This window comes from Petaurus breviceps, unplaced genomic scaffold (assembly GCF_028583685.1).
Source record: "Petaurus breviceps papuanus isolate PSGF00001 unplaced genomic scaffold, PetGlider_PUasm1.0 126, whole genome shotgun sequence".
NCBI classification, from domain to species: Eukaryota; Metazoa; Chordata; class Mammalia; order Diprotodontia; family Petauridae; genus Petaurus; species Petaurus breviceps.
Genome location: NW_027185655.1, coordinates 79,019,803 through 79,043,433, shown reverse-complemented (window position 1 = coordinate 79,043,433; position 23,631 = coordinate 79,019,803).

The window sequence follows — 23,631 nt, the reverse complement described above, 5'->3', positions numbered from 1 at the left end:
GCCATGGGCAAATCATTTAACCTCATGGTACTCAGTTACTTCATATGTAACAGCTATGGGGCCATGGGCAAATCTTTTAACCTCACAGTACTCAGTTACTTCATATGTAAAACATGGATAATACTACAAATAACATTTACCTCACAGGGTTGTTCTAAGATCAACAACTTAAAATTTAAGTTACCACATGAAAGGTCCAGAGGTTGGTAGATGACCCAGTTGATAGAATATTGGACTTGGAGCCAGGGAGACCTGAGTTTGGATAATTCCTTAAATATTTACTAGTTACAGAAGCCTGGGCAAGGCACAACCTCCATTTGCCTCATTTTCCTCAACTGTAAAATAGGGATAATGTTAGCACCCACCTTTCAGGGTGGTTGTGAGGATAAATAAAATATTAGTAAAGCTCTTTGCAAGCCTTAAAGCATTATGTAAATGGTAGCTGTTATTATTATTTATATTATTATTATATGCACTTTGTCTAATATTATTTAGTTTTTCTCCTTGTTCTAACATTGCAGTTTTGCTAAGTAAACTGCTACTTCTAGGTACAAAGACACACAGTTAAGTCCAATTTGACTCTCATGGGATAATTGGATAATATACTTAAAATTAAAGGGTCCTTAGAGTTATTTAGTGCCAGAGGCATCAAAATCATGGGCCTTTAACAGCTCAGAAATGTCAACAGGAAATGTTTAAAAAAATAAATAAATATACAACACAATATAAATAATGTTAATGTGTGGTTTGCTAAGTCAATATGCAGCACTCAGAGATATGTTTCTATTTGAGTTTGACACTACTGATCTAAATAAATTCCTTTTTGCAAATGAGGAAATGAGCCAAGAGAAAAGTCAAATAAGTTACCTAACCTTGAATTGCTAGTAAGTGGCAAAGGCAACACAGTATCAGTATGACAAGGGGTTTTAAACTGCTTAATACCAATCTTAGAAGTAAAGACATGAGGGATGTGGAAGAGGATCAGGTGTAAAAAAAAAAGTTCTCAGCTACCGTGTTTCCCCGATAATAAGACAGTGTCTTATTATTTTTTTGGACAGAAAAACACCAGAGGGCTTGTTTTCAGGGGAGGGCTTATTTTAATGAACATTGACAGCAATTTTAATAAACAGGTAAATGTGAACAAAAAAAATGTACCTTTATTCAATAAGCAAATCACTGGGGAAGAACAGGATGACACGCTCACTGCTGCAGCTCTGATTGGATGCAGCTCGGAGCACGGCGTGCGTTTCATGGGGGGGGGGACGGTGCATACAGAGGGTACCGTAATGTAGCGTGTAGCACAGGGGATCACCTTCACTACAGTAGCAATCTCAATAGGGCTTATTTTCGGGGGAGGGCTTATTTTAAAGGAATCTTACACAGTAAGGGGAGGGCTTATTTTCGGGATAGGTCTTATTATCGGGGAAACACGGTATTTACTGCCATTTGTTAGGATGCCTAAGGGGGAAGAAAGAGTCCGATGAACTTGGATCCCATTGGGATGGTTAAGGAGTGTTTGAAAATGTGCCTTTTTTGGGTTGTTTTGTTTTTTATTCAGAAGTTATTTTAAACATTATCATAGCTAATAAACTAAGTGTTCTCTTTGGCCACTGATTTTTTTTTCCCCTCTAGGTTTTTAGGAACCCAGGTCCTCTGACTTCAGAGCCCATGCTCTTTCCACTGTATCATGTTGCCTTTAATAAGAAATAGCTAAATTGAAGGTAAATTTTTCTTTGTCACACACAGACACATCCACACACATGCACACATGCACACATACACACACACATATCTGATAGTCAGAACTATATTAGTTTTCATGGTACAGTGGAAAGAATTTGGGATTTGGAGTTTGGGTTTGAATTTCAGTTATGTCTTTCACTAATTGTAAGAACTTAGACAAATCACTTCAACTCTGGGGAACTCAGTTTCCTCATCTGTAAAATGAGGGGACTGGATCTCCAAGGGGATTGGATTTCAAAAATGATGATCTTATTAAAATGATGTAATCAGTCTAGATGATTTCTTAGAATACTTTCAACTCTAAAAATCCTAAGATTTCTTTGCTCATTACTTAGAAATACTTACTTGGGGCCTTTAGAGAATAAACTCCTCCCTTTTAATATCAGATGCCCTGTCATACTATATATGATGGAAAAGTTATACCTTAGGTTATGTAGGAGAAATCACTAAGTGAAAATATCTCTAGATTAAGTAGGAATAAAAAAGGAAATTCTTTAGAACCTGGAATTCTATCTGATTTTAGGCTTTTCAAAGGGCTTTACAACTATCAGTCCACAATCTTTCCAAACATCCTGAATACATGCAATTAAGGTATTCACTTTAAGCATTAGAGTAACAGAAGCACCCTTTGGCCCAGCACAGATGTCTAAATGACACCTTTGCATAACTAGAATGTAGAAAGAGGCTGCTTTTTCCAAAACAATAATGTTCTAAAACAGTGACATCTTGTGGTTTCCAAAGCTGTAACAGAAATGAAGTATTACAAGTAGGAAAAACTGCTTATTTTTGCATATGAATGGCTCAGGGTAGGGCAATGACAGAAAGGTGTGTATTTACTTTCATCACCACAAAACAGATGAGATTGAAGCCTGTATGACCTCTACTTGGAAGGTAAATTCCCATTGATTGTGGGGAAGAACATGAAAAGAGAAAATGGTCCTATTCTGCACAAATACTTTTCACTGCAGCAGCAAGAAAACAGCAAATATTTCCAAGGCTGTACTTTGTCATTTGCATACCAGTAATTCTTTTTTATAGGGAACAGAAATGCTGTGCTTTCAGTATTGCGTAGTTTGGCTCTCTGTCACAGAAAGACAATCTATACCATCTCATTGATTCACCCAACCAATTAATTCATTGAGTTTTCTTCATCTATTAAAAACAACAACCACAAAAGGCACATTTTGACATGTTTTGTATATGTATATATATATGAAAAAATACCATTTAAATTTTAAAAGTCAGCTCTGAATAAAAATCCATTCGTAATAAAATAAAAAATAAGATTCTCCATCTCTTTAATGGCTTTCCTTTTATAATGGCCAGATGAACTTGTACATGTTAGAAATGCTTGTATCTCCCAACAAACAAAAAGACTTTAATTCTAAAGAGAGATGATTCCATGTTTTAATGTCTGTATACTTTCTATCTTTTACAATTCTGTTGGTGAAATTTTATATCCCCAGCTTAAAGTTGAACTACCACGTTCATAAATGATGAAAGGCAAGATGCTACTACTTTAAAAAAAAAAATAAGAATGTGACCTATAAAAAAATAAACAAAGCACATGAAAGCAAGAGCTAGAATTGAAAAGCAATTTTTGAATGAACTTTAGAATTGTATATTGAGTGCTAGAAGGCATCTAAAAGGTCATCTAGCCTAATCCCCACAACTTTTCAGATGAGGAAACTGAGGCCCAAATATGTGAAGTGACATTCACTGTGGCAAGTAACAGTGATATCTGTGATGAAGAAGTGGCAAAGTTGGGATTAGACTAGTGTGTTTGTAAATGTTTAACTGACTCTCCAAAAATTAACAACACATTTTAAGATTAATCTGCCTTATTAACGCTTCCTCCATCACATTTTTAGAAAACCAATAAAACAATAAATCAAGTTCCAAGCTATATCTTTTTCTGATTTAGAAGGTGTCAAAGCTCACACTGAAAATTTAACTATAAGCTTTTCTGAGCCTCAACCTGGATCTAGCACACACCTGGCTTAGACTGAAGTCTCTGACACCAGATCTCAACTTTCTGTCTCTCTTTACAGTATTTCAAAGATTCTAGATTCTTGGAAATACCCTTATAAAGAAAAATACAAAAAAAATCAAGAACTTTTAGAATTCATGAAATATGATCATTTCCATATGTTAATCCATAGTCATTAGTGATCACGTGAGATAATTAATACATTGATTTCTCTTGGATTTCTCAACTTGTACATTTTTTGAATGGCATTTCATTAATATTAATAGTCCAGTGAGCATATATGCTGAAGTATTTATTTGTATTTTCACTGTGAGTTGCCTATTTTAATTACAAAACTAAGATTTCTTTGTAAAATACAAATTTGTGTCCATAATGTCTAACCGTCTTCACTGACAAAAGACAATGTCCTATGAAATGATAAAAAGTGTGATGGAATCCTAATAAAGCTGCCCCCAACCCCAGTATTCTAATTTAATTACAGGCCCACAGTACCTACGTAGTTCCCCCCACCCCTCACTAATGTCCTAACTTCTTAATATATGCCTCACTACTCACTGGAACAGGTGTGTCCATGAATTCTTAGTTCCCAAAGAAACAGCAGGCATGTCAATATGATGAGATCCCAGTCCCCAGACCCATTCCCATAGAAACAGGTGTGTTCTTGTATTCCATAACAATCACATCATCCATCTAGCCCAAGACAGGACCACAATACCTAACTATCTATCTTGACCAGACAGGACCACAATAGCTAGCCAATTAGAGGGCAGCACGACCAGAATGTTTAACCATTGAATCATAGATGGAACCCTTCCTCCATTACCTAATCCCTACTCCTCCTGCCTTTTTAATAATAATCATATTCCTATATTCTATGTAAATTTTGATTGTGTAATCAGCATTTTTACCCTATAAAAATCTGCCTTGCTTTCTCTGAAGTTGATGGTTCTTCTTGGAACTTAGCCCTCTTCATGACAGGTGTCAATCTCAATAAATGCCTATACTTACATGTGGCCTGACTGAATTCTTTTAGACAGTTCCACCTCAACACATCATGAAACCAACAGTTTTTGGGCAGGCAGAGTCCCCATCGTAACAAGTGGACCACTTTGGGTGACCCAACAATGCTTAACACTAATAACATGGCATGTGTATGCCTGATGACTTTGTGGGTGTGTTTTTTTATATATAAGAGGACCTGAAGGATCAAAATTATGTTGTCCATTCCTGCACCCTTCTACCGATTTATGTTTGCTGAAGTCAATAGGTCATCAGGCAATAACTAAACCTCCCCAAAGACAGGTAGCAAGAATACAAATCTGCTAAATACTGTCAGACTTACTCACATAGGAATGTTCTGTCTCCTGTGTCACTAGAATGATATTTTTAAATTTTCAATATTAATTCATATCCTTCTAATTTAGCTACTATTACTCCACTAAGTAAACACTCTTTCAAATCCTATTTTATAAAACATGATTAATGGACTTGGACAATCAATGATGATGAAACATTCCCTACCTACAATGCAGAGGTAGTGGGCCATAGTGAAAAGACCAGAATCAGGAAAACCTGGATTCAACTTCTGTTTATTACTAGCTTTGTGACCATGGTTCAGTCACTTTAGCTCCTTGAGGTCAGGGGCTGTTTTTTATCTCATTTTGTGTCTACAGTGATTGGCAGTGCCTGGCACACATTTAGATTTAATAAATATTTATTGAATGAATGAATGATTTAACCTGTCAGTATCTCCAGAGACTCTAAATCTGTAAAGTTGGAGGTAGGTCACCAGTCTGGATGAGGCTTCGAGGTGGCATAGTGGATAGAATTCTGGCCTGGGGTTCCAGAAAACTTAACTTCAAATCCTACTTTTGACACTTAGAATTGCATGTCATTTTATTTTTCTCCGTTCACTTTTTCTTAGCTGTAAAATGTTCCTTCCTTACAGGATTATGGTGTGAATTAAATGATATAAAATATGAGGGTAATATAAATGTTAGATATTATGATTACTATTAATGGGAAAAATTTCCATACCAAGAAGTCCCCACATTTATAAAAATCACAGGTCTGGATAAAAATATTCAGTGCAATATAAGGAAGTGTGGAGCATCTGAAGTAGGGGATAGAGTACTGGATTTGAAGTCAGGAAGACTTAAGTTCAGTCCTGCCTCTGACACCTATGAATTGCAAGACCTCTCTGAGCATCAGATCATACTTTAAGATCTATCTACCAGATAATAAAGGGAGCTTTCATACCATGAAATCACAAATCCTAGACATATTGACTTGTATAATTTACTCGATGTGGCACTTGAGAGAAATTCAAAGGATCTAACAGTCATGGTCCATGTCTGTTAGGAGACTAAGAGACAAAGGAACCAAATTACCTATCAGAAAATAATACCCAACCACCTGCAGGCCAGATCATATTTTACATCCCATCTGGCAGTCTATCCCAGCCATCTTGCCATTTGATACTACAGTTTTCCTGCTTCTCACCACCTGGTATAGCACTCTTTGTAACACCTACAATATCATCTTCCAGGTCAGACCTCCAAAAAATCACGCCCCCAGTACTTAGGGGATTTAATCCATTGAAGTTCAGAAGCTCCCTTCTGGGGCTGAACTGTTTCTTGATTGGTGAATGATTGAGTGAATGCAAACTCTTCTAGCCCATTATAGGAGGAATGGAAAGAATGCTACAATTTGAATGAGAAGACCTGGATTCAAATTCTGGACCTTCGTTGTCATTTGTTACATGCATGTCTTAAGTGACTCCAGACAAGTTACTTAACTTCCCTGGGCCTCAAATTTTCTTTATGTATAAAATGAAGGGATCAAACTAAGTGATTTAAATCTATGATCACATGATCCTATAAGCTAGCTAGATACAAATTGGGTCATTGCTTATATCCCTTCCAGTCAGCCATACGGACACCTTTCCATCTTCCCTCATGCTGACACCCTATCCTCTCCCCCTTAATCTAGACATAGTTACAAAAATCAATTCTAATACTGCGTCTGAAAAGAGCATGTAAATCCACTGCACCATGGATCAATTTCCCATCCTTATGATGACTCCCAAGATTAAAATTCTTCCATGATCAGAGGTAATATAAGATCTTTAAAGACAGACAGTATTTTGTTACAATGATCCAAGACAATTCCAAAAGATTAATGATGGAAAAATGCTATCCACATCCAGAGAAAGAACTATGGAGTCTGAAAGCAGATTGAAGCATACTATTTTTACTTTATTTTTTGTTTTTTCTTCCTCATGGTTTTTCCCTTTTGCTTTTTATTTTTCTTTTACAACATGACTAATGTGGAAATATGATTCATATGATTGTACATGTATAACCTTAAAACTTTTTATGTTGTCTGAAATACATATATGGGACTTTAAGATTTGTGAAGTTCTTTAAAGTACAGTATTTCATTTGAACCCTCACAATAACCCAGTGAAATGGATACTATTGTAGTCTCCATTTTGCAAATGAAGAAATTGTGACTTACAGACATTGAGTGATTTTCCCATAGTTCCACAGCTAGTAGTATCTGAGATGAGATTTGTGCCCAGATCTTCTGTATTCCAAGTCCAGGGTTCTATCCACAATACCATGGTAAACTTAAGAATCCCAGAACATCTTTTCCAGTTCTTGATTGTCTAGAAATAGTTGCTTTTGTTAAAGTTACTATTTTTCTCTAAAAAGGATTAAGTAAATCTGCAAATTTTCTAAAATGGAAATTTATTAAGTCTATTCCAAGGCCTGATTTAGCACACAGGAGGCTCCAATATTCTCATTCCTAAGTCATTTACTGTTAGCAAAAGTCACTGTCTCAGGCTGTAAGAGAGAAATTATTACCTACACTGCATGATTCTCAATCTAGTCCATTAGGCCTTTATAATAACAAGTCATTACAAGAAAGATGAAGCTTTTTAAGACTTTTTAAATTTCTAATGCTATTTCACGAGAATACCATCATTGGGTGAACTTATGAGGAAATGAAGATTTGCACTGATATTCTCTCCAGGAGTGAAGTCCCATTATTATGTGATAACCTTCCCTGTTGGAGAGAGCACAGATCTTTGGGAGTGCATAAGTATTTTCCAATGATGTCTCCTGATTGTTTAGCTTAAAAACTAAGCACCTGAAATCAGCCAACTGACTGAGGAAAATCATTACAGCAGGGAATCCTATTTTTAAATTGACTTTTTTTTTAAATTGTGAACTTAAGAAACATTAACAAACATGAATATGTATATCCATATACAAAGAACTTTTTTGAAGTCCTATATATGAAACCATAAATTTCTACTATTTTAAATATGTGTGTATATACATGTGTAAAAAATTATACTCAACATTTACAAAAAGTGGTATCTCTCAATGTCATTTCTCAAAGTTAAGGAAGTTTGATACTGGGGTCTCTAGGCTACACTAGAATGAGAACCCTAGAAAACCTCCCAAAATGAAAAAAAAATAATCCATTTCTGTCTGAAATTATGACTGAAGCCAGGTTACTCCCCCATCAGTCCACCCCAGAATACTATATCAGAAATGTATTCAATGGCCTATGAAATAAACCTATATTTCTGGTACTTTTCCAGAGAAGAGGAAAGATAGCATCTGTAACCTGGTGCCCATGGAAATTACCCAGTAGCCTAAGATTCTAGGAATAGGCCCAGCTTGCTTCATGGAGGTAATCTAAATGTATCTGTATCTCATATGAATATCTGTACAGAGGAGTGCTATGAAGAATCAGGCTAAGGCTGCCATACCTTAAATGAGGTCCAGGGAAAAAATCTTACTATATGAAAACACCAAAACTACAAATCTCACCTAAACCTTTTCCACTTTTGTCCGTCCCCATTCCTCCATTTTGTAGCTACCATGTGAATGTATAAAGTTACTACAGCAAACTTACAAATTGTCTGTGAGTTGAAGAGGCATCATCTTGACCCATCCAGAGATGCCATGTTGTCCACTGTAAATATCTATCCAGGGCTACTACTCAGCTCAAATGATTAGGAGAAAGGGCTCTGAGACGCTAGGAATCTCTTTTACCACAGGACTATTTCTTGACTTGATGGCATAAATGTGTTGGTTTAAAACATTTCATTTAATAACTATAATAATGCTTTAAGATTCGCAAAACCCTTTATATACATTATCCCATTGGATCCTCACTACAATTCTGAGAAGTAGTTACTATTATTATCCTTATTTTACAGTTGAGAAAAGTGAGGCAAATAGGTTCAGTGATTTGGCTAGAGTCACATAGCTAGTGTTTACAGAAGGATTTAAACTCAGATCTTTCTGACTACAGATCCAATACTCTGGATAACTGTACAGTCCCCTCCCTTGGCTTTGGCTCTGTGTATATACCTAATGGATATGAAATACAGTTCTGAAACCATTTCTTTTCAAACCAATTTAGCATAAAAGTAGAAAGAGATGTGAGAAGTTCATCAAGATAATAGAGCATCCATAGTCAGCTATTATGAAATCTGACTAGCTTTGATTTACATTGGAAAATATGGGGGGTTAATATCAGATTCCATAGTCCACTGATTTCTTCCCAGTCTTTGACGTATGCCATTCCAACTATCCATAACTGTACTGACTCCACAAAACAGATAAAACAAATAGCCTGAGTAGCAGACCACTGCTACATTGGGGGAAAGGGAACAATTCAGTCTGGTGCCACTTAACCTATAAGATTACTACATAATCACTAATGTCCCTCCCTTGTCTCAAATGCTAGAGTCACAAAGATTCTAAACTCTTGAACAGCCAGTTTTATTCAGAGACCGAGGCCATGTCACTTAGATTTAGAATGATAGAGCTAGCACTGAAAGAGACCTCACAGATTATCTAGGTCAATAGCCTCCTTTTACAGAAGAAGAAGCTGAAACCCCAAATTAAAGGATTTGTTGAAAATCACAAGTGAGGGAACTAGAATTTGAACCCAGGTGCTCAGTCTCAATTTATTTTCTTTTCATTATTCCACACTGCCTCTTTCTGGTTCTAAGTCCTGGCTCCACCTATTAGCCCCTCAATTTACTTTCCTAAACCTCTATTTCCTCATTTGTAAAAAAAAATGGGATAGTGATATTTTTCTGTCTACCTTACTGGGCTATTATAAGCAAAATATTTTACAAACCACAAAGTGCTACATAAATGTGATACAATATTATATCTAACTCCAAATCAAACACTGTATCCCATTTCTTTTTCTTAAAAGTTGAAGACAAATATGCCCCCACCAAATGTTCATTAATCTTTAATCATTCGCTATCCCCAGGCTGTGCAAACACAGTTGTTTCCCAAGCAGGAGATGCTAGCCATGTAACTATCCACATCTGAAGCTCATTCAGAGCAACTAGAAGAAAGAATTAATATCTTCTATGTCAGGATTACCAATGAGTCCCTACAAGATAACCATTATAATTGAGCCAAACTGCATACAAACCTCTTTGTATGAGCCTAAACCCAATTAATGCCTATTTTCTTACCTGTCAACAATTAAATATCTACTATATGCCAGACACTCTGCTAGACAATAAACATACAATGATTAAACAGGACACAATTCTTGCCTTCAAAGAACTTGCACTTAGCAATGAACTATATGCAAATAAGTACAATTCAAGGTAGAATTGGATAGGAGAAAATAAGAGATGCAAACAAAACTCTTCAAAATTTTAGAATTGATAGATCACTTTTAACTGGGTGAGAGGAACGACTCGACACTACATTTCTTGTCTTATCATTGGTGAATGTGCCTGCTACAATGCTGACTCTTCTTCTGAAATTTAAACATGCTTCTTGCCTCTGGCCCCTATATGATCTTTGGTATCATATGATAACTTGCTCTTTTGCTTTGAACAAATCACATATTATTTTTAGACCATTACTAATGGATATGGATATCCCACACAAGTTAGATCAGTACTTTGGAAGTCATACAACTGCAGTCCTTGGCTAGAACAAGACATTTTCAAGCTAATTATTAATTTTTTAAAAAATCTTTAAATATATTTGTAACACAGGAGCTTCTGGTCTCTAGCCTCTAGCAGGTTCATTCTGGATCCACACATAGAGAAGGACAGTAGCAGAGACATGAAAAGGGGTTAATTTACTTTATTCTTCCCAATGGCAGTGGTTCAGAAGGTTGTGAGGGAGCTCAGGTCCTATAGCACCCACCTAGTCACTCTTCTCACAGGAGGCAGCAAGAATAGAAATAGCAACTCCTACACAGAAGCACCAACTCCTACAGCATCCCCTAAGTCTCAATAGAAACTGATCAAGACAAGCACAGCATTCACACTCCCAAAGCCTTCATGGCAGCTGATCAAGACAAGCACACACATTGTACAAATCCCCAGTTACTGACCATGAAAAGCAGGCAATTTGCCAGCAACAGCATCACAAATTTACATTAACTTTAGCAATATCATGGTGATTCAGCATAGCACAGGTTCAGTGGACTGTTTACAACTTAAGTTCAAATGTTTATATTATGTATGGTTATATAACAATGTGTAGGCGAAGTGAAATTGTTTACAAGCTATGATATGGGGAACTTGTAGACTGTTTATGGCCATGGATCCTGGGAACTGGTATCTTAAAAAGAAAACAAATCTGCCTTACATCCAATAGGTTTCAAGATTGATGCCTAAGAAACCTTAGTAGTACTGTTGATAGCAATACTAATATGAGCATCCTGGTATAGTGGATAGTGTCCTGGACTTGTAATTGTGAATATATGGGTCTAAATCTCCCAAAAGGTGCTCACTAACTCTGGTAGCCTGGGTAAATCATTTAACCTCTCTGTGACTCATTTTCCTAAGCGATATAATATTACCTACCACACTGGGTTGTTATGAAAAAAAGATTTTGAAGGCTATGAAGCCTCCCTCATTCCATTTATGAGAAAAACAAAGTTTAAAGATATGAAGTAGTTTGCCTAGGATCACAGAGCTAATGAGTGTGTGAGTCTAGATTCAAACCCAGGTCTTCCTAATTCTTGAGTCCAATGTCCTATCCAGGTGTGCTAATATATAAAAAGTGTTTTAAAATCCTAAAAACACTGATTAAATGTGACCAGTTATTTAATATGCAATTATTTTCTTATATTAATCCAACATGTATGTTAAAAAAGTAAAAAAAAAAACAGGACACTTAAAATAATTGATTTAATGTAAATTACTGCAAGTGATAGAGACTCTCTCTCCTCAGAATTTTCCAAGATTTGTGAGAATTATCGATCAATGAGAAGAAGAAAATTGATATTTTACTCAAAGACATGACTCCCACCATTCTCTCCCAATGGCACCAAAGGCTGATAAGAAAGAGTATATAGAATGCGGGACGTAGAGATGGGATCTACTGTCAAAGGAAATGATTCTGAAGTCATTCATAGCTTTAAATTGTCATCATGCTCTTAGCTCAGAGAATAGCTCTACTTCTTATCTCTGATCAGCAAATAGTGCCATTTTCATGGAGGTACTTCCATTTAATTAAAAATGCCATAATAGAAGTGAATTATTTACTTTTTTAAAATCAAGGAGTCTAATTTCAGCTTGTGAACCTCATTTTGTCCAAGAGATAACTTTGGAATTCTGAAGGTTCTCTAATTTTCTCTCAACAAAAAATAAGGCTCCAAACCTGTTAAAAGTATATTAATGACTCTCATCTAATTAAATATTTCTTGCTTAAAACAAAGATGACTGAGACCAGGTTCATTCTTTGCACATAGTCAAAAAGTCCTCCTTTGGTTCTAGCCTTCCAGAAATCATCCTTTATTTATATCTACAACCAGCTCCAGCTGCTCCTCATCAGTCTGTTGGTAGAAAGTCGAGCCTAAGTTTCCAGCCTTGAGAATATAAGACTTTGAAATACCAACGAGGCTCTTCACCTTTGTACCTACTCCCTAGTCTAAGGAAACTGGCACATATACTAAAGCAAATAGAAAGAGAATGGTTGTTTCAACTGTGAGAAGAGTAAGAGCCTTTCCAGTAAATCATTTGAAGGGGGGGGGTCCAAAGATGAAAGTGATTTCATAGCATTAGTTGGGCTATATAAGTAAAATAAAGCCTCTGATTCTAGTGACAGAGGAAGAAAGGACTTTCTCTTAAATTCAATTACTGCGTAGCCCAGAGTAGGAGCAGGCTTTGATTGGCAGGGAATCCAGGAAAGGCCAGCTACTACAGCTCAGAGATGCAGGCTAGTATTTTATTATTTTAGCAAAAGACATTACAAGAAGCATGGGTAGAGTTTAGCAATGGAATTTAAAGATCCCCCTGTATTGGCTTGGTTTTTGGGTTGTGTGTTGAAACCCAGAGCTTGTGAATCCCACTTGTGGGATGGACTTGTTGACTCAGGGGTAGATGGCCTTTGTGCTCTCCACTGCCCCTTTTGAGAAGGTGCTTGGCATTAAATGATGATAATTGTAATTCAGTTGTGATCCAGGGGTGGGAAACTTGACTTTTTTGTGCTCTATAATTGACCAAATGAATATACTTTGTTTATGATTGGAAATTAATCTTCATCTCCATTTGAGAAGAGAGACTTTCTGACTGACTAAATGAATGCACTGCCTGGGGTTGAGTAGTACTTGGAAATTATTGAATTATACTTGGTGACTGCTATATTTTAATTTTCTCTTTTTTGCGAATGTTTTGCCTTCATTTGCCACTGAATGAACTGGAGAGTTACTATGCTGGTATTCTGAACCTTGGAAGTTGCCTTTGCCTGGCATTACATCCTCCCATTATTGCTCAGAATAAATAAAAGTGGAACTTGCCACAGTAAGAACCAGCCATTGGTATAAGTGCTCAAGCAGCACCGAAGTTTTAAATGGCTCAGACAATTGGGCACCATCTTCCTTATCTGAGGAGTCTGGGGGCAAAAGTTGCTCATTGCTTGTATTTCTAACAGTTACAATAATTTTACCTCATTATAGCCAGCGAGAAATATAATTGACTTCAGTTATATTTCCTCATGATTCCCAACTCTGCTGCCTTGGGAAGTTTAGATGAAAGGTTCTTAGCCTACCATCCACTGACAGCCAATGGTTCCATGCAAAGATTTCAGGGGATCTTTGATCTTGGATGGAAAAAAAATACACCTTTCTTTTCACTAGCCTAACTGAAATTGTTTCCTTCAATTATGAATATTAGCAACAAATATTTTTCTGAGAGGTCCAGAAGCTTCAGGAGACTGGGATAGAGATCCATAAGACCAAAAAAGTTTAGAACCTCTGTGTTAGATTGAAAGTTCTTTAGTTAAATTAAGAGTTCTTTAACAAAATTCCTAACATTTAGGCAGAGCCTTGACTCTTTTCATTTACATTTCTAAATATAACCAGTAAACCGCTAATCTCTTTGTGGTTAAGGAAAAGTCCAGGTTGCCAGCAATGTTTAGATAAAGAAGCTAAAGGGTATATTGATGTCTGTCACTAGTCAGAAAGTTTCCTGTCTTGGAAATTTCCTCAATTCTTCAAAAGTTGTACACAACCAATGGCATCAGTCTGAGTCTTCTCTTCTGAGATGACTGGAGGACCATGGTCCTCCTTGATCTCTGCTTTCTCTACTCAGTCCCACTTTCTCTCTGTCTGTTCACTCCTGGGCTTCAAGTTAAAATTCTCTATGTTTACATTCTTACTTCTCTGCTGATAGATCCCTTAAATTTCCTGATCTTCAACTCACTGGTGCTTTCATACAAGTACCACACTCATTGAGGATGACTTCCTAGTGCCCCTCCCTTCTTATTGACTGATTCAATCAATACACTTCCCCATTGAACAAATACAACTAATTTCAAGTTGAATAGGGGCAATCAGAGCAGTGAATCCCTACCTTCAATATTCAGGGTATCTGATATTCTATGGAGGCATAGCAGGAAAATCTAGTTCTGAATCCTGCTTCAAATATTAAATATCTATGTGACCCTGGGCATGTTATTCAAACTTTTAAGGTCTCAGCCTCTTCATTTATAAAATGGGTTGTTATGAGGATCAACAAAGATAAATTGTAAAGCACTTAGAAAACCTTTAAAATGACATATAAATATTAACTAATATTTTCATTTTTATACTCCATGTTTTGTGTCAACCCCCATTTTGTCTTTGTACAAATTCAAATATATTTTGACAAACCACTGAGTAGAATTATGTTTTATCCTTTGTTGAGAGCCAAAATATTTGATTCAGCACTCAGGTTTCTTTGGGTGGTCAGCCCTAAACGTGATGTCTTTTGATTTTTGCAGCTTTGGCTTTGAAGTCTGTTCTCAGTTGTATCTGTTTACAACTGCAGCTGCATAAGCAGGTACCTGAGGCCTAGATCAAAGGTTTCACCCTAAGACTTTATCTCCTAGATAACAAATCCTTATCAAATTATCTATTCTGTGCTACTTCCAGGATATAACATACTAAGGTAATGATAAGAAAATATTATTTCCCTTCCTTTGTCTCATTTACTCTACAAAATCCTTGTCCTAAGAATCAATAAATGGAGTTTATAGTTCTTCCTTGAACTACCCACATGGTCTGGTTATTTCTTATTCACATCTCTGATGATGCTTAGCGCTGGACACTGAGCAGCCCACGGCAATCCTTATTGTCCTAAGCATAATTACAGATGAGGTGGTCTTATCCACAATTTATGTGTGTTTCATCTGTGAATATGATCAATATACTCAGGGATCCTAACTTATTTATTTAGATTTTCACTGTAGAAGTTAAAGATATGTATAACATGAGAACTGGTTTACATGGATAGTTATTCTTTACAGATAGAATCACTTGGTGAGGCATTCCAGTCATGTCTATGTCACTGCCACAATACCGTGAATAAATACCACAATAGCATGCAAATACTATTCTTCTTGTATAAAATTACTTTCCCACCAAATCAGTATTGATTAAGCATTTACCTTGCTCCAGGTACTATGCTAAGTGCCAAAAGTTCTGATAGAGTACTATTAGAAAATTTTGAAAAAGTAGCTTTTGCCCCTCAATTTTAAATGTGTCTCTCCCTTCAGACATCACATAGTACCCTGTACCCCTTTTTTGTAACATACATAACATCTGAAATTACAATTAGCATCTTCTGTCATTCCTGGACAGTAAATTCCATGACAACGGAGACCATGTTTTATTTTAATTGTATATTCCCTATTCCTAGAATAAAACAGTACTTATGCACACAGTAGATGCTTAATTAGTTAAATTTAAGTAAAATAGCATGAAAGATACAGTTTACAGCAAAGCCTAACTCTGAAACGTATAGATAACACAATATCTTACTATGTTTATTGTTTGTTGAACTTAAAAAAAAACCATATTTGATTCAGTTAAAAATAATCGCTGCTTTAAAAACTCTTGTCCAACAAGGTTGTCTCCCATGCATATGTCTAAATCTAACAAGGTTCCTTGAAAGATTTAACAACAGAAATAACTGGGCTTGATGACCCTCTATTAATGTCCAGTGAAGCATAAAATAAGAAAAAATGCTCATTAAAGGTGTCTCTCATGGCAACAGAATTCTAATGGGAGAAGGATTTCTTACAGATGAAGTGCTCCAAATTCTCCTGTTTGAAAATGAAATTGTTACAATTGCACCTAGCCACAGAACATTTTATAGGATGCTCAGTGAGATCCATAATCACTCAAAAGACTAATTCCTTACTATCCACACAGGAAAAAAAAAATGGATGAAGAATTCTTATTGTAGAAACTATGATATATAAATATACCTCATATAAACTGGAAATGGGCAATGATTTGGACAATTATAGTTTCTCAAGTGCTTAGCACAGTACCTGTTACATAGTAGGCATTTAAAAATTATTTATTGACTGACTGATGACAAAGTGTTACATTACTCCTCTCTATGATTATTAGAATAACAGCAAGGCTTGAAGAAGCAAGAGTTGCCCTAACCTGGAAAGAATTAAGTGCCCATGCCTCTCACAAACCATAGTTTGTTTAACCCTGAATAGGTATGGGAAAGGAATAAGAACTGTAAAGAGACCACGTAAGATTAAAATCCAAATAATCTGCTCCTGCATGATTCCGTAGGGCCCAGAATATTTTTAAATCCAGAAATAGTTGAATTATAAATAGGTGAAGGCAATTTAATTAAGAAACGTCTTCTTTTCTGGCAACTTACAAGTAATATATACAATATTCTTGATCCTTCACAGAGAAAATAGAAGTAAAATTGAAGCTGAGAAATTGCATTTTCTGTCTGTCATTTTTTTTTTTTTAAGCAATCGGGGTTAAGTAACTTGCTCAAGGTTACACGGCCAGTTATTTCTGGGTGTGGTGCTGAGTGTCTGAGCCCGGGATTCGATCTCCAGGTCGTCCCAACACTGGAGCCGGTACTCTTACTCGCTGAGTCACCTGGCCACCCCTAAGCAATTGGGGTTAAGTAACTTGCTCAAGGTTATACAGCCAGGTGTTTCTGGGTGGGTGCTAAGTGTCTGAGCCTGGGATTCGATCTCCAGGTCTTCTCAACACTGGAGCCGGTGCTCTTACTTGCTGTGCTACCTGGCCGCCCCATGTCTGTCATTTTTAATGCCTCATCATCTACTCCCAACAACAAGTTTTTCCTTTTTTCATTTTTTTGTCTTCAACTAGCTTTTTAAAGATTTTTGTGGTTTCCCTTAGTATTTTTCATAAACTTTAGATCATTTAGATCAGTACCCTTCCTAAGGCACAGCTTATAGGTCCATAAAAGTCCTACTCTAACTCCAGATAATTGTATGAATGTGACCCTGTATTCTCCAAGGCAAAGTGTAACTCTGGAAGTGAAATAGGTTTTGCACAGGGGCTCATTTCTAAAATCTATGTCTATAGTCTAAAGAATGGTCTTTCTAGGTTCTAAGAGCTTCCACCTCCCCCCCCAAAAAAAAAATATCTGGTCACTAGAAAATTATTTAGGGCAATTACACAACAATTTGCTCCATGGTCTACTAAGGCTTGTTGCCACAGTTCTTGGAGGGACCACACCAGGAAAATCACAGATCCTTTGAAGCCATGTAACATTAGAATTTACTCATATGTTAGAAATTGATGTTCTTATCTTTAATGGCATCACAACGTACATGACAATGGTTGACAATAAACCTACTAACACTGTATTGCAATACAAGCAAAAACGATGACTTTTTGCCTGAATCATGTTGTATGAAATGACAAAGGCTATATTTCTCCATTTTTAAAAGTTACAAGACAAAATCACCCCCACTAAGGCCTTTCTCCAAAACTTCCTTATGGAACACCAGTGATCATGGGTTTTAGTAGGCTATGCACATGAGCACAAATTTTGACAGACTCTACCACACAGTCAGACCAAGGGAATTGAATCTATCAGCTACAACAACCCTCAAAGACTGTCTAGGGAGTCATAGAAGGGATTGCAATCTGAAGTAGTGGGGGGAGTGCCACATCAACAAAAAAATCCAAATAGGATTAAGAAACAGAAATAAGAGGCTGTTTTCCAAAGATAAAATGAAAATTGTTTCAAATATGCTAATGCCAGTTGTCACAGAATCAGTCAGAGCTGGAAAGACATTTATTATAGATGATATGATGGTATACTTAAAGAACCCTAAAGAATCAACTAAAAATGAACTAAAATAGTACATTCAGCAAAGTTGCAGAATATCAAATAAATTCATATATAGCATTAACATTCCTGTATATAATTAACAAAACATAGTAGGAAAAACTAGAAAGATAAGTTCCATTCAAAATAACTACAGAATCGAAACTAAATTCATATGGAAGAACAAAAGGTCAAGAATGTGAAGGATATTAATGGGGGGAATAAGAATGGGAAGGAAGGGGGCCTATCAGATCTCCAATTATGCTACAAAGTAGCAATAATTAAAATGATTTAGCAATTTTTAAAAATTGTCAATCAGTGGAATAGATTAGGTATATAACATAAAGAAATAAACAAATACATGATCATAGCAACTGATAAAACCAAAGACCCCAGGTACTGGAGTAAAGACTCTTATTTAACAAAAACCACTGAAAAAAATTAGGAATCTGGCAGAAATTTGGTTTTTACCAACAATCATACCATACATCAAGATAAGTTCCAAAAGGATATATGACATAGATATAACAGATCACATTTTAAATAAATTAGAAGGAAGGAATCCTTCCCTAAACCCTCTAAGATCTATAACCATAGGAAGAGTTAATGAATAAACAAGTAAGAGAGAAAATCATGCAAGATAAAATGAACAATTTTAGCTACGCAAAATTAGGTTTTGCACAAGCAAATCTAATGTATTAAAAATGAATAGGGAAAAAAGTAACTGGAGGAAAAAACCTTGCAACAAATTTCTCTGAAAAAGTTCTCATTTCCATTACACATAAGGAATTATCAAATGTGCAAGATTACAAGCTATTCCCAAGTAGATAAATAAGCAAAGGATATGAACAGTTTTTAAAGTAAGAATACCTAATTTTAAAACGCACTACATAAGTAGTATCAAATTCAATAGAAATAGGGGGTCACTAATCTTTAATAAAGGATTCCTATGGGCCACAAATGGATTTGGAATGTTATTTACATTCTACTGTATTTTTACTTATTTTTGCTATACATTTGGTTATGATTGCACTTGGAAATACTTTATGATAAGTGTTTGCCACTTCTGTTCTAATCAGTAATAATTAGAAAATGCAATTTAAACCAATTACCTCACACCTATCAGATTGGCTCCACTGTTGGAATGGTGAGTTGGCCCAGTCATCCTGGAAAGTAATTTGGAACTATGCTCAAAAAGTTACTAAAATGTGCATACACTTTGGTTCAACTACACCACTTCTAGGTACAGAGACCAAAGAAATTTTTAAAAAGAATACAAAAATCTATCTGGAGAAAAATGTAAATAGCAGCTGTTTTCATGCTATTCAAATAAAGGGAATGTCCTATTGAGGAATGGGTGAACATATTTTGTCATATGAAAGTAATGGAATATTATTACAAAATAAAAACAGTGAACTAGACAATTTCAGAGGAAACTGAGAACCCTTATGTACCAATGTAGAGCAAAGTAAACCTGACTAGAAGAACAATTCATAAAATAACATTTTAGAGAAAAACAACTTTGAAAGACTTTTAGAACACTAATCAATGCAATGATTAACCACAAGTCCAAAATAAAAATGGAGATAAAATATACCACTCACCTCCTGACAGAAAGGTGAATTCCTGGCAGAGAGATGAACTTAAATGCATACATTGTAGTTACCTACATTTTCTGACTTTACTAACTTAGGGATGTTTTTGTCCAATTAGGTAGCTACATACTGAAGGCTTCATTTTTTAGGTTGTTTGTTTTTGTTGTTGTTGTTTTTAGTTCAATAGTAGGGGAAGGAAGGTTGGATATTGGAGGAACAGACTAATAAAAAACAAAGGTCTTCTGGGTCATCTGATTCAACTTTCTCATTTTGCAGATGAGGAATCTGAGACCCATAGAGGTTGTCACTTCACCAGGGTCACACAGGTAGTAAAGAACACAGGCAGTATTTGAATCCATAGCCCCTGACCCCAAATCCATTGCTGTTTCCATTGAGCACTATTTGAACCACTGAGAAGGAAGTTGTGATATAGAGGTAAAGGCACAAGATGTGGAGAGTAAGGATTATTCAGTCATGAACTTAACTTTATTTCTCTGGGACTCAATTTCCTTATCTATAAAAGGAGGCAGATTAACTAAATTATGTTTCATGTCCCTTCAAATTCTAAGTTTCTGTGATTTTGTGGATTTTTGAGAAGTTAGCCCCTTGCAAAGGAGATCCTGAGTCAACTCAGTTGCCCAATGTTTCCAAGAGTCAATAAAAACTTCTGACTGAGAGTTCAAAACAGAAGAAGCTTAAGAAAGTGCAGGATAACTTCATCCTGACTGGACAAGTTTGAATAAATAGCTATAATGGTAATGGAATTTAAAGATCTTCCCTGCCCTTCAATGGGCCTCACTTGGAGCCCAACAAGAGAAGCTTGCTTAGGGGAGGCTTCTTTTTCAGGAAAGCCCACACCTTTTGTTACTTTGTAATTATGCAGTGGGTCATGAAGGTTGTGATGTCCTCTGACCCTGAAGAAGGGGATGTGCATATGTGTGCATATGTGTAAGTACATTTATGTGTACATGTGTGTGTGTGTGTGTGTGTGTGTGTGTGTACACTCTTGAGGTGAGGTTTTGCTTTGGGGCTTACTTATGGGAAGAGTTGTGTGATTTGGTCATATGAGACTCTGGGTAGCCATTGAGCCCCCGACTTAGAAAACCTAGATGTTGGTGCTTCTCTCTCTGATACCTATGTATGTATGTAATGGTCAGATAAGTAGAAGCCCTGTCTGTTGGTCTGTTGAATTGTGTTATTTTCTCTGTCTGTATTTTTTTTATCTGCTTGCAATTTCTGTTTGCATTTTCTGGGTGCTGACTTTTTTCCCCAGAACTAAATAAATGATATATATGTTTGATTAAAGTAATATTATTAACCCCTTTTGAGTTGCTTTCCATTAGAAAAGCAGATCAAAGAACCTGTGCTAGCAGCCATCCTGGGTTTGCTAGGGTGCCAGCTATTACAATAGTTCACAAGAAGAGCCTTAAAATCAATCAACGACAAGAAAGAGAATGGCTTGTAGGAATAATGTAGGATAAAAAGTTTGGATGAAGCATTCAACCTTCTATCCAGCATCACCTCCTCTACAAGGCAGGTAGATGGTACAGTAGATATAACTTGGTGTTAGAAGACCTGAGTTCAAATCCAGTCTCTAACATTTATTGTCTGTCCTTGGGAAAGTCCCTTAAACTCCGTTTACTTCAATTTCTACAACTGTAAAATGAGGGTAATAGCAGTTCCTACCTTACAGGATTTTTGTGAGGATCAAATGAAACAATATTTGTAACATGCTTAGCACAGATCCTGACACATAGGTGCTATATAAATGTTACCTATTATCATTATTATTATCCTTTCCTGGTGTTTCTTAAGGCTTTCTCTCTCTTGAAATTACTTAATATGTAATTATTGTATAGAAGTACATGCTATCCCTTGTAACCCCAGCAAAACGTAAACTTAAGTATAGGGTTTTCCCTCTATATACATAGCATAACATTGTTCTTTCCTTCCCACATGCATCCCAATTTTTCCTTAACATTTTACTACAGATTTATATTGAGCACTTAGATGTGATTCAGTGTCATATAATACTGTGCAGTAAGTTGAAGTATAAACCACTACCAAGAGAGGAAAAGGAAATCAAACTATGGAAAGAAGAAACAAGAGGTTGGTAAATGCATTAATTTACTTCCCTATCACTGTCAGATGATAAAGTACAGCTTTACTAAGCTCACTGCACAGTATCCTCTTAGCTAGTTTATCTGCATTTATGCTTCCCTATTACTCTGTTATTTCCCTTCACTCCTTTCTGGGCTATTTTCTGCCTTTATCATCCTTTTTTTTTCCTGGGAAGTTCTTTCTTCATCTGTCTCCATGTTTCAGTTTCTAAGCACAGAGCAGGCTTTGACTCATCAATTGTAATTAGACAGAGCAGCTGACAGCCAAGTTCAGTCAGATTTAATGAAGCACAGACCAGCCGCACAAGAGAGCAGCCTAATGTTTGCCGACTGACCTACTTTCTTTCGATGATCATCAGGTCCGTTGTACTACTTCCCCAGGTTATGACAGGGTAAACAATCCTTTGTCCTTATTGAATGGAATATAAATAGCTGATATATATTGCAGGAGACTATTTAAGTCATAAACCTGCCATCCTTTGTGTAGAAACCTCAAGGAACACTTAAATACTCCTTGGGTACAGAGTGCTAAGTTAGACACCACCTTTGCCATCTATGGGCAGCTAGGTGGTACAGTGGATAGAGTGCTGGGCCTGGAGTCAGGAAGACTCATCTTTCTGAGTTCAAATGTGGCCTCAGCTGTCTGACCTTGGGCAACTCACTTAACCCTGCTTGCCTCAGTCCTTATAGTAAAATGATCTGGAGAAGGAAATGGCAAACCACTCCAATATCTTTGCCAAGAAAACCCTGAATTGGATCACAAAGAGTCAAACACGACTGAACAACAGCACCTGAACTCTATGGGTTTATTATTGAAGACAATCTTGGTGTTCACAAGCACAAAGGATATTTGGCTAATCATTTTTAAAGATATGAATTAAGTAAAGACCAGACTAATATTCTGTATAATCAAACAGTTAAGTGCATATTATGAGGTAGGGAGTGGAAGAGTACCCCAGTGGCTGGGGGGATGAATGGGAATTCATTAGCTTGATGTGATTGTAGGCACTGAAGGAGAGAAGGAAAGGAAAGAAGTCTCATTACCTGACTCATAGTAAGTGCTTAAGCTTTTTGACTTGCAAAGAAAAAGATTCAGGGCTTACAAAAAATAACAGAAACAAAGATATTCTCTGAGGGGATGGAGAGAGGAATGGACTCAAGATAATAAAGAGATATTGGAATGATGAGGGAATTGAGCTATTGTATAGACAGGGTTCAGTAGTAAGGGAGAAAGCTCTGTATTTGAGGTTTTTGTGAGTTCAAATCCTACTTTGTAATTTACTTCCTATATGACCTTGGGCAAGTCATTTGACACATCAGGGCCTCTCTGTCCATCTGTAAAATGGATGAATTCTACTAAATGACTTCTCAGGAACCATTAAGCTCTAAAATTTTATGGGCCTATGAATGACTGAAACACACAGGAACACTGGAGATGAAACATCCCATATCTTCCTCGTGAGTGACTTGAAATTGCTTATAAAAATGCATGAAAAAGGATAGCATACACCAGCTAACTGATGGATAAGTACATCTCAATAATAATGATAGGGATCAACT